At 44.3% G+C, this 15,124-nt stretch overlaps 1 pseudogene across 1 annotated transcript in view; it reads left to right on the top strand.

Moving 5' to 3' along the window:
* Window positions 1–14,806, top strand: part of LOC105813225 — a 62,395-nt pseudogene extending 47,589 nt beyond the window's left edge. The window contains exon 2 of the transcript XR_001137648.1: window positions 13,742–14,806. The product of XR_001137648.1 is annotated as an inorganic pyrophosphatase 2, mitochondrial pseudogene (transcript). The remainder of the gene's footprint in view (window positions 1–13,741) is intronic.
* Window positions 14,807–15,124: the final 318 nt, after the last annotated feature.

Genomic DNA, 15,124 nt, shown 5'->3' with positions numbered 1-15,124 from the left:
AACCTTATGTTGCACCTACCTATTTTACAGAGATGTAAACTGTCACTTAGGAGGGTCAAACAACTCAGCCCGGCTCATACAGCCATCAAGAAGCAGAGCTGAGCTTTCAAACCACTGTGCATGCTACCTCTTGACTCTCTGTTTCTTTGTGCATTTCTCTAGTCTTGAGGTTTTTCTCCACCTGCCCATTTATTTTCCATAATTCTTGCTCTTGGGACAGATGATTTCTAAGTTCCTTTGAGTATTGAAATTCCATGACGATTAAAGTTGTAATTTATGCAGTTTGATTAATTTACACTAATGCCTTAGTTCATTCACAATGTTAATTTCTTTACTGAAGGTTTCAACAGCTTTTTAGTTTACTTACAGATCTTCTGATGTTTAAGGAATCAAGCTTCCTTTCCTAGAATAACATTTAAAACTCTGATTTTAAAAAATGTAAGGTTTAAAAACATATCTGAAAGGATTTTACCATGCATGCAACATACCAATTTTCCATATGGAAAATAGTCATTTTAAGCCCTGTTCACTTGGTTCTCTTTCCCTAGTCTCACAGATGCAGTGCTAATTGCATGCAGATTTAGGTCCTTTATAACATGAGGTAACAATTTGAGCATCTTAGGCTTGTGTGCTATATTTGTTAGACATGCCAGGCCTGGAATTGGTGTTGGTTTGTCAGGATGCTGAACCCACATGGAGATCAACTCATCTAAACTTTGGGGAAGCTTCTTGGAGAACGTCCTATTGTGCTCCTCTCAGACTCGGTAGGAGAGCCAGTGGTGTGGCTGGTTCCTTTGCCAGGATGCCTCTTGGTCAGACTCGGCAGTATTGGGTGACGGCCCTTTTGGACCAGCGCAGGCATTTGAGTCTTTCCAGTCAAGCTGTGCTTGTTGAAGAATGATTCCAGAAGTGACATCTATTCACAGGTCTACTAGTTGGGCTAGCTCCAAGTATCTGAGTGGCTGTCTGCAGCTGAAGGCAGACTGCACTTGAGATACATCTAAAATCCATTCTGACTGGCTTGATAAAACAAGGAGACCAAAAAGAAAGGAAATGGCAGGATTCTGCAACCATACCTGTAATTAGGGAGCCATGGGTGTCACTTTGGAGAACATCTTGACCTGACCTTGCTTTGGCACCTTGTCTGTAGTCCTAGTCTTTGGAGTCAGGCAAGCGTGAGTTCCAGCCAAGCTCTGCTCTTAGTGGCTGTGTGATAATGAGGACATCACTTGACCTTCCTGATTGTCAGTTTCCTCACCTGTAAATTGGGATGATACACCTCCCCCACGGGTCTGTTGTGAGGACAACATGCGATGACGCTGCCAGGCTCGTTAGGCACTCAGTGCTGAGCCGGCGGCCAGTGCACAGTCAGCAGCTACACAATACTATTTTTATTCCCTCTTTCCCTCCCCCAACAGGACACAGTCCTCTAGAAAAATAAGGTTCATGTAAACTAGTATTTTAAGAGCACTCATACAGATGTACACCATGTGATGCATGTATACTTGATGAGGTTTTATTAAATCTAATTTTAAAATCATATTTTAAATATACTTAGGAAAGCACAGAAAGGCACCCTATAGCAGTTTGTTTTATAAAGGCAATAATAATTTCTGAATCATTTTCATCTCAGCTTTATATATTGTGTTTTCACAAAATGAGAGACCCCCACCCCCACCCCACCCCCATAGCTTCCTGGAGGAACAATAGCAATGAGCAAATAGTACTTACTTTCTGGAGACTCACTCAGTCATTCTTTTGGATGTTTCTCCTAAAGCTAGCTCATTTAAGGACAGCTGTCAGGGGCTTGCTACTTTTTGTAGCCTTGTTTCTTTCTTTGTGATAAGGAGAGGTAGGCCCAGGTCTGCAGCTGGCCAAGATTTGAACTAGAATGTTGAAGTCCAAGAGTTAAAGTGTCTGTGGGCCGGGCGCGGTGGCTCACACCTGTAATCCTAGCACTCTGGGAGGCCCAGGCCGGTGGATCGCTCAAGGTCAGGAGTTTGAGACCAGCCTGAGAGAGAGCAAGACCCCGTCTCAACTGAAAAATAGAAAAAATCTGGACAACTAAAAAAAATATATATATAGAAAAAATTAGCCGGGCATGGTGGCGCATGCCTGTAGTCCCAGCTACTCAGGAGGCTGAGGCAGAAGGATTGCTTGAGCCCAGGAGTCTGAGGTTGCTGTGAGCTAGGCTGACGCCACAGCACTCACTCTAGCCCGGGCAGCAAAGCGAGACTCTGTCTCAAAAAAAAAAAAAAAAATGCGTCTGTGTCAGGGGACTAGCAGAGGGAAAGGGACTCCAGGGAGCTGCGCTGAGAACCACCTGGGAGTGAGGGTGGTCCTCACCTCGATCCAGCTGTCAAATCCCCCAAGTAAATCCACATAAGGCATTAGAACTGTGCCCAGCACATGGTAAGTGAAAACTGTAAAGTATTGTTATTATTACTGCCACTATTATTATTATAGGCTTGTTCCAAGACTCTGGGATTTGGCTCAGGTTGTCTTTCTAAATGGTCTTCCATCTTACAGAATCAAGGGGTATATTTTGGAACCAGTAGTTGTACAGCCAATGAAGGAGCAATTCAACAACCTAAGGATTGATTCCACATGCTGTCTCAGACCCTCCGTGTACTCCTTATTTTTCCCTAAATTGCCATGACTAGCTGGCTCCAGCTAGGTCTTTCTAATTTACCTAGACTATTGCTGTCTCCTGTGCACTGCTGAAGGGATGAGCACCTTGTTGTGTATTCATCCGACGGGCTGCCAGAAATGGTATGCAGCCAGACTGCTAAGTCCACACTGGCCAGCATTTAGTCCTGAGAAACCCGATTCCAAGAGTGTATACCTTGCATTGCAATCTAGATTTCAGAGGAAAGTTTTGGACAGAATAACCCAGACCCAAGTCTGGGTAATTTAAAGCCTGGGTGAAATGGGGCAGAAAGAGCCCAGAATATACAGGTCTGAATCTTGGCTGGGGAGATGTGGAAGACTCGAGGCGCCAGACGGCTGGCCTCCCTCCAAGTGTTTACCACCCTGGTGCCATGGGGCTGTGGGGTGGGCCACCCATGTGCTCATTCTCTCCCTCCTTCCCTGCGCCCCTCCACAGATCCCCCCTCCTCTTCTTATTTTCTATAGACTGCAGAAACTCAGGAACTTACTGACCCAGAGGGAGACCCTGCCTGGCCAAGGACACCATGGGTTTACAGTGAATGATCCCTCTGCCTATGAGATGTAAGGGCTGGCCCTGGACTTTGAACCCAAGCCTCACCCACCTCTCCTGAGTGTGGATATTATTCCCTGTAAGACTTACTGAGGGGAGAGGGTGGTGTGAGGCTTGGGGTTGAATCTCCAGGAAATAGAAAGTCTGTGGGCAGCCCTTGACTCAGACGGGGCCAGTGAGAACAAGGTCTGCTGTTTGCTCTGTGCTGTTTCCTCCCTGCCCCGCTCCCCACCCCTACCCTCACCCCCACCCCTTTGTGCTATGGTGCCTGGGCTTCCTGCAAGGCTCAGGCGCCACTGGCCTTGCCCTGGGCCTCCTAAGAGACTTTTGAGGCTTGTAGCTGGTGGTCTCTTTAGTCTTCATGTCTCTGAGCCCCCCTCCCAGAGGACAAAGCAGATGCTGGTGGGACCAACTGCAGCGCCTCACTGATGCACCTGCTACTCAAGCAATCGTCGTGCACTCTGGGACTACTTTCTCTTTTTCCTAAGGCATACTATCCCATGCAGTCCTGAGTCCCAAGCCCAGTCTAGCCCTGAAGGCAGAAGACTGGGCTTTTATAAATCCACAGTACTGCAAGTGCTGCACAAGTGAAGTGTCTCCCCAATTCCTTTCCTCCCCCAACATCTGTTACACTAGAGGAATTACCATAATAAGGTGATAATAAGGTGAAAGGGGGTGTCTTGCGACTGTCATTGATTGCTTCACTTCCTGCTGCTGCCAGTCAAGTATGCCTGAGAACAGAGAGGGTGCCAGAGGCCGGGAGGGTGGCGAGCAGGCCTGGGCGCTGACTGTGTGTGCATGGGAGGCGGGTCCTGCTTTGGAACACCTACGGTGTTGTGGCTTCCCTCCCATGTGCTGGGACCCGGCCAGGCCCCACAGCCTGACCAGGCACAGCTGCTCCGGGCCACACTTAGGATCTCTTTCCAGGGATCCTCCTAGTCTGTCCCAGCGGAACTGCAAAGAAGGGCCTTTCATCCAGGGATCTCACACTCACAGAAGACTTTAAATTTGGATTTTTAAAAATTTATCTCCAAAGGTATGCTAATGGGACTGAAAAAAGGAAATGATTATCAGCTTCAAACTTACGCTCAACTTTGGTACCAGGCCCATGGATTTTTAAAATTAATCCTGCTATTATCTTGTGAAAAGGATGGTTACATTGCCTTGTGTGTGTTTTTAAAATTTTACGTGTGTTAAAAGCTTAATTTATTAAATGTAAACTTCTAAAATATATCACAATTTTTGAAACTCTATTTGGACATTCCTTCATTTCAATGTATCTGAAGCCTCAGAGAAGGGAAGTGTCCCAGGTCTCCTTTGCCCTCTCAGCAGCCCATTGGCCACCTGCTCCTGATGGATTGTGGGAAGAAGCAGATGCTTCCTCACTATCATTTCAACTTCAGAAAATCTAAGGTGCAAGTCCCTGTTTCATTACAGTGCCTGGCCTATAATAAAAGAGGCTTTCTAAGCATTCTCACTTCATTTTAAGCACTGTTTTCTTCTCCCAGAGAAGGGCTTCTGTCTGCCTGGTCCAAAGCTACGGGCTGTCCAGCTGTAGGGGAGTGGCTGGCTATATTCTATGTTCTTCGCCTTCAGACAACTGCGGCTGCACGTTGGAATCAAGTGGGGAATTTTCCTAAAAGCTGATGCCTGAGTTCCACCCCCAGAGATTCTGATTTACTTAACAGTTGGTGTGGCCTGGGCACTGGGATTTTTTAAAGCACCCCAGGTGATTTTAATATGCAGCAAAGTTTCAGAAACAGTCCCCTGAGACCCTTTTTTCTCAAACGTTAGAATTCATCAGAATAGTGTATATGTGTGTTGTGGGGGGAGCTCGTTAAAACACAGGTTGCTGGACCCAACCCCCACAGTTTCCAATTCAGAGTTTCTGGATTGTACCCAATAGTCTATATTTCTAAAAAGCTCCCAGGTGATGTGATGCTACAATTCTGGGGACCAGATTTTGAGAACAGCTGTCCTAAAAGAAAGCAAGCTAGAGAGATGGGCTGGGAAGGGAAATGTGAGTTAATGCATGAAGATATAGCTATTTCTTATTCTCAAACTCTATATTTGACGTTAGAGGCAGGGACAGAGTATTGGTCATCATAGCTGCCACTGCAGAAAACCCAAGCTGAGGTAGAGCTAAGTCCAAGCAGCCAGGGCCCTGGTTGGTGGAGTAAGGTATGGTTCTGAAACAGAGAGTTTAGGGGTATAGATCAGCTCTGTCCAATGAGAATATAATGCAAGACACAAAATTACTTACGGAATTTCATATTTTCTGGCCACATTAAAAAAATGAGAAACAGGTGAGTTTAATTTTAATGATATATAACCTAACCCTCCAAAATCTTATCATTTTAACAGGTCATCAACATAAACAATTATTAATGAGATAGTTTACATTTTTTTCACGCTAAGTCTTTGGAATCATATGTGTGTTTTACACTTGCAGCACATCTCAGTTCAAACCAGCCACATTTCAGTGGCCACATGTGGACAGCACAGGTCTGGACAGACCAAGTTCTGGGGCCGTCTGCCCCTGAAGAAGGGCTGACGCTGGGGCCCTCACTTCTCTCAGCCGCAGACTGCCCATCCTTCTTGCCTCGCCCAGAGCCCCTGGAATCTGTTCTCAGCATCTGAGACTCTTCCCGGCATCTTTCACCATCAGTGCTCTGGAAAGCACAAAATGTTGAGTGGGCTCAATCAGGTCTGCAGGGCTTGTTCCCTCATGTCTGCATCTGAGGTCAGAATCTGAGAGGTTTTCATAGCCACTCCCTCTTTCCTAACTTAGCCATCTGTGGAGGTGAGCAGAGCACCTGGTTTCTGTTGGAGAGAAATGGGTGGCTGAAATAGATTGAAGAGGAGAGTAAAGGCAAAGCTGTGGTTGAACTGAGCAGTAGGTCCAGAATGGAGTTTTCTTTCAAATGCTGCTAGCAGGAATGAATTTCTGCCTACCCTGGCCAGAGGAGCCCAGAGCACCACGTGGGTTCTTATAGCACCAGGTCTGCAGTCATTGTGCTCTCCCAGCAGCATGCTGCCCTTTCTCCAATTAAACTCGTCAGACACACAAGTATTGAATGCCTTCTGCATGCGCAAGTGTAATGGTGAGGCATTAGCCTGTAATTATTGCTACCACACATTTTGAAATCAGTCAGGCCTGAATTGAAATCCCCACTTTTGCAGTATGATCTTATTTAATCTCTAAATTATGATTTCTTCATTTGCAAAATGCGGATACGATCACCTATGTCATAGAACTCTTGTGAGGATATAGTGGAGTAATATATGTCACTTCTTAGTTCAGTGCCTGGCACACAGGCAGACACTCAAGGAATGGCAGCAGGCTGGGACTAGGTGAGGTGAGTGAAGAGCAGAGGGTGCAAAAGTTAAGGAGGCACCCACTCTCAGGGCTGTGCAAGTTGTACTGTGTGCTGCTCTCACCACCAACACTGTTGTTGCAGTTGTATTCTTACACTGTAGGAAGTGCATGGGAATTCCCAAGCCATGTAAGCCATGGTCCTTTCTCTCAAGGAGCAGAGGGTCCGTGAGGGGAGACAAGACATATATACAAACAAATCAAAGACGGGCTAGATGTGATGAGAAAGGAGACATCACTTCCACCCAAGGGATTCAGAGACTATGTCCTTGAAGAATGGGTGAGATATCTACAGAGACAGATTGGATGGAAGGATGATTTTTAGAGGGAATGGCTTGATCAAAGCCATGGAGATGAAAAACTGTGCTCGGGGAACATTGAATGGTTGCTATACTGGCACAAAGAGACAGCTAAAAGGGAATGGTAAAGTCTGGTTGCAGCCCAGTTGTACAGGCTTTAAATCTCAGGCTAAGGAGTTTGCCCTATATTTGGTAAAAAATGGAAAGTCATAGACAGATCCCAGGAAGGAGTGACAAAAGAAATGAGGAATATCTTTTCCTTTAGAGACAGAGAGGTTTTTGAGAGTCAGAATTTATTGCCATCATCCTGTCAAAATTTAACACAAGCCTTCATGCCTTGAGACACATGAAACTTGTAAATCACGTCATCCCCTTCTTGATCCCACTCCCTCAGAGTAACCCCTGCTACTACCAGGGTGGTATATATTCTTCCAGAATTTCCTCTATACATAGACAATATATAGAGATTCAAAAAAATTCAATCAAAATTGGATCATGCTATACTTACTGCTCTGCCATTTACCTCTTTAAGTGTGGTAAAATATACATAACAAAAAATGTACCATTTTAACCATTTTTAAATCAATAGTTCAGTGGCATTAAGTACATTTATATTGTTGTGCAACCGTCACCACCATCCATCTCTGCAACTTTTTTTTTATCTTCTCAAGTTGAAACATTGTACCCATTAAAACACTAACTCCACATTCGTCCCTCCCTCTAGCCCCTGACATCCACCATTCTACTGTTTTTCTCTATGAATTCGACATACTTTAGGTATCTCATATAAGGAATCACACAGTATGTGTTTGTAACTGGCTTATTTCACTTAGCATAATGTCTTCAAGGTTCATCCATATCATAGTTTATGTCAGAATTTTCTTCCTTTTCAAGGTTAAATAATATTCCATTGTATGTGTATACCACACTTTGTTTATTAATCTATCAATAATGGATGGGTTGCTTCTGCCTTTTGGCTATTGTCTGCTATTTACTTTTAAATAATATACTGTAGGCATCTTTCCACGTGAGTTCCTGTAGAGCCACCTCATTCTTCTTAATGGCTGCCTGATATTTTGTTGTGTGAAAGAGGCTAGTGCGGAATCACACAACCAGCTAGTGCTATAGCATGGATTTGAACCCAGTTTTTTCTGGCTCTAAAGACTGCTTTTCACCACTCCAGGAAACATGAGGGATGTGTACATTTTGAACAGCCATATGGCTGGCATGGTTTTATACAAGCATAAAATAATATGGTACAATTTGATTGGGTTCTGAGAAGATTCTGATAAATGAAGTGATGAGAATGTGTGAGGCCATATCTAGCCCTGATTTAGGCACCTCTACTCCGTGTCCTCCTACACACAGTTATCACCAGCTCTTGGTTCATGCTGACCTGGCCACTTCTTAGGTAACTCTAGAATAATAATTAATAATAGCATCTTTAGGCCAGAAGGGACCTTAGAGTTCATCTGGCCCAACCCTTTGACTTAGGAGAGGAGAAACTGGCTGCTGAGAGATGAGCCCGTGGGCTATGTGTGAGTTTCCCTTGGCCTCCACGGAGAGGGTGTGGCTGCTGGCTAAGTAATATAGGAAGATGCTCCACACTGTTTTCATCCCGATTTTATTGACTCATAGTCTCTCTGTTGATGCTGGAAACTCATCCCATGTGTATTATTGTTATTGTTTATTTCTACTGTATACATGTATTCTTCCAGCGGCCTGCCTGGCTTTATTAAAAGATATTTATGTTTTCTGACCACTTCCACTTCCTTCTCTTCCTTCCAGGAATGGAAAATCAATCTGAGTGTCATTAAGAGAATATTCCCTGAAGAGGGTTGCTGGTGTCAGTGGATTTGTCATCCAACTTAGTTTCTTTTACTGAGCAATTGGAATTTCTTCCACAGGGAATGAGCCCTAGTGTTATTGCACCATCTGAACCCCGTCCTTCTACTGACTTGCCAAGTTTTCATTCTGTTGTCTTGCTGTCATTGGCTGATCCTATCTCTACATTGATTAATTAGTTTCAAACCCCTTCATATTGACCTAATAAAATTGGCTTGTTTAATTTGTGTCAGAAAATTTCTAAGAATGTTTCATTTAGACTCTGATAAGGGGCATTTTTTTTTTAAGTGTCCTGTTGGAGATCCCTTAGGAGAAAGAAGTTGTCCTTCCTGCAGTCTCTTGAATTACACAGATCAAATGCCAAAAAGATAGCAAGATTCTTCCTGCTGCCAGGTCTGAATGCTTTCACAACAAGCGGATCTGCCTCTGAATGGGGCAGACGCACATGGGACTGCTGTCTTTCCAACCTGGAGGGTGTCTGAGCTGGTTCTAAGCATCCAGACCAAGCCTCCTGGCCGTCCACCCTGCCAGCCAGGGCCTGGACCAGGGGTGGGGAACCTACGGCCTTGGGACCACATGTGGCCTTCTAGATTCTTGAGTGTAGCCTTTTGATTGAATCCAAATTTTACAGAACAAACGCTTTTAATAAAGGATTTGAGGCAGGCCAGTTCACCAGCTCCAGCCCGATGCCACTTGATTCATAAATGCTTTCCATTTTTTCTTATTGGCTGTGATCCCCTCAGGAGAGGTTGGAGTAAAAGTCTCCAAGTTGAATGTTTTCGCTTCTGTCACAAAGGGAAATGAATGGGAAGAACAATGTAAATGGCCTCAAAGGAGAAGGGGATTCAGCTAAGAGCAGAACCCCATCCTGGACACAGGACTGATTCACAGCACTGTAAGATGCCTTTTGGGGCGTGGTTACTCACTGGCAGAACTAAAATTCTAGTAGCTTCTTTCCCACTCAGCAACTACCATTATGCATGGAGCTTGTTTATTTAACAAGATCAGACCACTGTGTCCAACTAATCTCTACTTGTATATCTCCCCTAAGATAAGCTTCATAAAAATGTATAAACATGCTCTTAGAATCTTCTTAAAATTCCCTCAAAGCCCCCTGCAACTGCCTGCCCCCTAGCTGGGGCTGTCCAGGCAGTGGCTCAAGTGTCCCCCTCCATGGGAGGCTTCTCATATATCTCTGTCAGGCAAGGCAAGAGCTGTAGCCGGAGATGAGCTCCCCCTACAAAGCAGCCTCCCTGCATGCAAGGCAGGGCCCTGGGAGCTGCTGTGCAAGCTGCAGCGTTTGGCTGATTCATTTGTCTTCATTAATGTTGCTTATAGCTGAAGCCTTTGTCACATATATGATTATGTGAGATTCAATTCTCTTGGATGTGTAAACACAGAGCTCTGGTGTGAGGCTCCAAGCAGGCAGCAGCCTGAAGAGAAGCTTTTCTGCTGTTGGGGGGACAGGTTTTGCTATCAGCCCCTAGGGATGTGGCCGCACTGGAGGACCCAGGTCTTAAATGTCAGGAACTGGTTCTTAGAGCGATAAGGGTTAGGAATGCTGCTGCCTTGGTCCTTGGCCCCCAGGCCCCAGAGCTTGCCTCTGTGCGCCAGTCCCATCATACAGCCTGTCCTCCCCCATGCCTCCCTCCCTCGCTCCGCATTCACCAAACTGGCTCAGCGTTACCACCCGAGTGTCTCTGCTTGATCCCTTCTTATCTCCTCCTCCAGGGTCCCATCTTCATCTAAGGCCACCATAATCTCGTGACTGGGTTCCTGCAACAACCTCTTAACCACACTCCCTACCCAGTCTTGTTCGCCTCTAATCCAATTCCACACCCTGCTGATATCTTAATCTTTCTAAAATGCAGATCAGTGTGGGTCATTCCCCTTCTCTGGGAAAAGGTCAGACTGTTTAGAATGTCCTACGAGGCCCTTCAGGACTAGGCCCCTGGTATCCATTCCGAGCTTCAGCCCCACCAGTGTGCTTGTTCTCTCAGCCCCGCCCCCACCTTGCTCCCTCTATGGGGGCTGGACTTTGTCTCAGGGTGCCAAAAAAATTCCACCTTGTGCCTAATATCTTAGGGGTTTTAGATAAAATAATTTTTAAGATTTTTAACTTAGCCATTCCACTATTTCTCAGATGAGAGCAAGAGAACTTGGGGTGCTGTACCAAGTGAAATGTCCATGTCACCGCTTTGCTAGGCATCAGTCTTCAGTTTCCTTTTTGAAATGTCGTATCCAGGCCACTTTAGGTACAAGAAAAGATCAAATTACTAGAGGAAAGAATGAAGGAGGGATTTATTAAAGGATATGCATGTGTGGGAACCCAGAGAAATGTGGCTTTAAGAAGGGCAGAAACAACTGTAGTGCTCAGCTGGTCTCTCTCTCTCTCTCTCTCTCTCTCTCTCTCTCTCTCTCTCTGTGCTTTGCCTCTCTCTTCATTCTTCCTGCTTTCTCTTGACTAGCTTCTTATGTTTACTCATCTTCTACATAGCCCCAAATGGCAGCCACATGCCAGGGTCTAGGCGAACTTCCAAATTAGCACCCACTGCCCACGGCAGCGTCTTGCTGTCTGAGCGAGGATGGGGTGGGGCCGAGCCATCTCTCCGAGCCAGGCTGCACCAGCCCTGGGTGTGGCAAGCCTGTGGATTGGTGTCCTTGGCTCAGAACTATTTCCCACTCTCTTCCCCTGTAGCTCGGACTCAGGAGGGGAGGTTACCAGGGTATCCCGCCTTCTTATCAGTGGGAGGCTGTACACTGGGTGGCTTGGACAACAGAAATGTATCAGTGCTGAGGCTAGAAGTCTGAAATCAAGTTGTCAATACCTTGTTTCCCTCTACGGCTGTGAGGGAGAATTTGTTCCATACTATTGTCCTAGCTTCTGGTAGCTTCAGTTATTCCTTGGCTTATGGATGGCATTCTCCCTGTGTCATTACATTGGCTTCTTTTGGTATATGTCTATCTCTGTGTCTAAATTTTCCCTTTTCATTAGGATACCAGTCATATTGGATTAGGGCTCACACTAATAACCTCATTAACTTGATCATCTGCAAAGACCCTGTTTCCAAATAAGGTAACATTCATGGTACTGGGGGCTGTGGAGTCACAATTCAACCCATAACAGAGGCTAAGGGCAGGGCCAGCAGACACATCCATAGTTCCCCTCCTGGGCCTGTCAGGACTCCCGGGTGAGCCGCTTAGCCAGACCTTCAGACATGACTAGATACCAGAGTAGAGAGAAACGTTAGGTTCAAATGAGACTCCCATTATAGACAGAAACAAACTTGAAAACTCCAGGTAACACATTCCCCAGGTAAACACATGTTCCATTGCCACCCTTGGTGAGGAATATAATCTTTTTATTTTGTAAGACCTTCAGGGGAAGACCATTTATACCAAAGATAGGCCTATAGCCCTGATAGCAACTGTTAACATGGTCAATAATAATTACAATAGTAATGGTAATACTGTACACGTGCGGTGCATTAGAATTGTCCAAATGTTTGCACATACTATTTTATTTGATCCTAACAACCACTGTGAAGTAGGAAAAGTGGATTCTTGTCATGTTCTCTATCTATGCCTCAGTTTCCCCATCTGTGAAATGAAGATGGAAACAATATCTACACAAAGGGTTGTTGAATGCATTAAGAACTATAAAGCACTGGCACCCGAAACCTGCCACAGACCTGTAGCTGGTCCATATAGTGCAGGGTGGGGAGGGCCAAATGTGAAGCCAGACAGGAGGTGCCTCTCCATGCCTGTCCCCTCTTCCTGTCTTGTATCCTACGGTTACTTTGCTAGAGGCTCGTGTAATTCCATTTTTTTAAACTATGTTTTCATTTATTTTATTTCCTGTCAAAGCTACAGGCATACCTCATTTTATTATACTTTGCTTTATTGCACTTCACAGATATTACATTTTTTTACAACTTAAAGGTTTGTGGCAACCCTGCATCAAGCAAGTGTATCAATGCCATTTTTCCAACAGCATGTGCTCACTTGTGTCTCTGTGTCACATTTTGGTAATTCTTGCAATATTTCAAACTTTTTCATTATTATGTCTATTATGATGATCTGAGATAAGTGATCTTTGATGTTACTATTTTAATTGTTTTGGGGCATCATAAACCATACCCATATAAGATGGTGAACTTAATTGATAAATGTTGTGTATGTTCCAACTGCTCCACCAACCAGCCGTCCCCCCACCTCTTTCCCTCTTCTCAGGTCTCCCTATTCCCTGAGACACAACAATATTGAAATTAGGCCAATTAATAACCCTGCAGTGGCCTCTAAGTGTTCAAGTGAAAGGAAGAGTCCCATATCTCCCACTTTCAATCAGAAGCTAGAAATGATTAAGCTTAGTGAGGAAGGCATGTCAAAAGCCAAAACAGACTGAAAGCTAGGCCTCTTGCACCAACCATTTAGCCAAGTTGTAAATGCAAAGGGAAAATTTTTGAAGGAAATTAAAAGTGAACACAGTGATAAAATGAAACAGCTTTGTTGCTGATATGGAGAAGTTTTAGTGGTCTAGATAGAAGATCAAACTAGCCTAACAGCATTCTCTTATGCCAAAGCCTAATCCAGAGCAAGGCCCTAACTCCCTTCAATTTTATGAAGGCTGAGAGAGGTGAGGAAGCTACAGAAGAAAAGTTGGAAGCTAGCAGAGATTGGTTCATGAGGTTTAAGGAAAGAAGCCATCTCCATAACATAAAAGTACAAGGTGAAGCAGCAAATGCTGATGTAGAAGCTGCAGCAAATTATCCAGAAAATCTAGCTAAGATCATTGACGAAGGTGGCTACACTAAGCAACAGATTTTCAATGTAGATGAAACAGCCTTCTATTGGAAGAAGATGTCCTCTAGAATTTTCATAGCTAGAGAGGAGGAGTCAGTGCCTGGCTTCAAAAGACAGGTTGACTCTCTTGTTAGGAGCTAATGCAGCTGGTAACTTTAAGTTAAAGCCAATGCTTATTTACCTTTCTTAAAATTCTAGAGCCCTGTACCGCACCAAGGAGCGCGGCCAGCCTAGCTTGCAGGACTACCACGTCTTCTTCAAGAATGTAGCTGGTCACTACATTTCCCCCTTTCATGATATCCCTCTGAAGGTGGACTCTAAAGAGGAAAATGGCATTCCTACAAAGAAAGCACGAAATGATGAATATGAGAATTTGTTTAATATGGTTGTAGAAGTAACCTCGGTGGACAAATGCTAAAATGGAGATTGCCACTAAGGAACCACTGAATCCCATTAAACAAGATGTAAAGAATGGCAAACTACGCTACACAGCGAATATCTTCCCTCACAAGGATTATATATGGAATTATGGTGCCCTCCCTCAGACTTGGGAAGATCCCCATCAAAAAGATAAGAGCATAAACTGCTGTGGAAATAATGATCCTATTGATGTTTGTGAAATAGGCTCAAAGGTTCTTTCTCGTGGAGAGGTTATTCATGTGAAGATACTTGGAGTTTTGAGTCTTATTGATGAAGGTGAAACAGATTGGAAATTGATTGCTATCAATGCAAATGATCCCGAAGCTTCAAAATTTCACGATATTGGTGATGTTAAGAAGTTCAAACCAGGCTACCTGGAAGCTACCCTTAATTGGTTCAGAGTTTATAAGGTGCCGGAGGGAAAACCAGAAAATCAGTTTGCCTTCAATGGAGAATTCAAAAACAAGGCTTTTGCTCTCGAAGTTATTAAATCTACTCATGAGTGCTGGAAGGCGTTGCTGATGAAGAAGTGCAGCGCAGGGGCTATAAATTGCACCAACGTACAGGTGTGTGACAGTCCTTTCCACTGCACTCAGGATGAAGCGAGATCCTTAGTTGAGTCAGTCTCATTTTCACTGAATGAAGAAAGTAATGAAGAAGAGCAAGCGTGATACTTCCTTGGCAAGTGACTGGAACAGTTGAAATTCTGCCATCAAGACTCCAAACCCCAAGGACTCCAAGACATCCTTTCCCCTTAGTGCTAGAGACAGGCAGGTCTACGAGCATTTGCTGATTTCCTGTCAAAACTTCTTTTTTTCAAATTTGTGGAGATATGCAATATATAAATAAATACTAAAATTTAAAAAAAAAAAATTCTAGAGCCCTTAAGAATTATGTTAAATCTACTCTGCCTGTGTTCTATACATGGAACAAGAAAATCTGAATGACAGCATATCTGTTTATGGCACGGTTTACTAAATATTTAATATTTTAAGCCCACTGTTGAAATCTATTGCTCAGAAAATAAAGATTTCTTCCAGAATATTACTGCTCATTGACAATGCATCTAGTCACCCAGGAGCTCTGATGGAGATGAACAAGGAGGTCAGCATTGTTTTTATGCCTACTAATACAAAATTCATTCTGTAGCCCATGGACCAA

The sequence above is a fragment of the Propithecus coquereli genome, unplaced genomic scaffold, assembly GCF_000956105.1.
Source record: "Propithecus coquereli isolate 6110/MARCELLA unplaced genomic scaffold, Pcoq_1.0 Scaffold273, whole genome shotgun sequence".
In the NCBI taxonomy this organism is placed as follows: Eukaryota; Metazoa; Chordata; class Mammalia; order Primates; family Indriidae; genus Propithecus; species Propithecus coquereli.
This window is presented reverse-complemented; position numbering and strand designations above follow the sequence as displayed.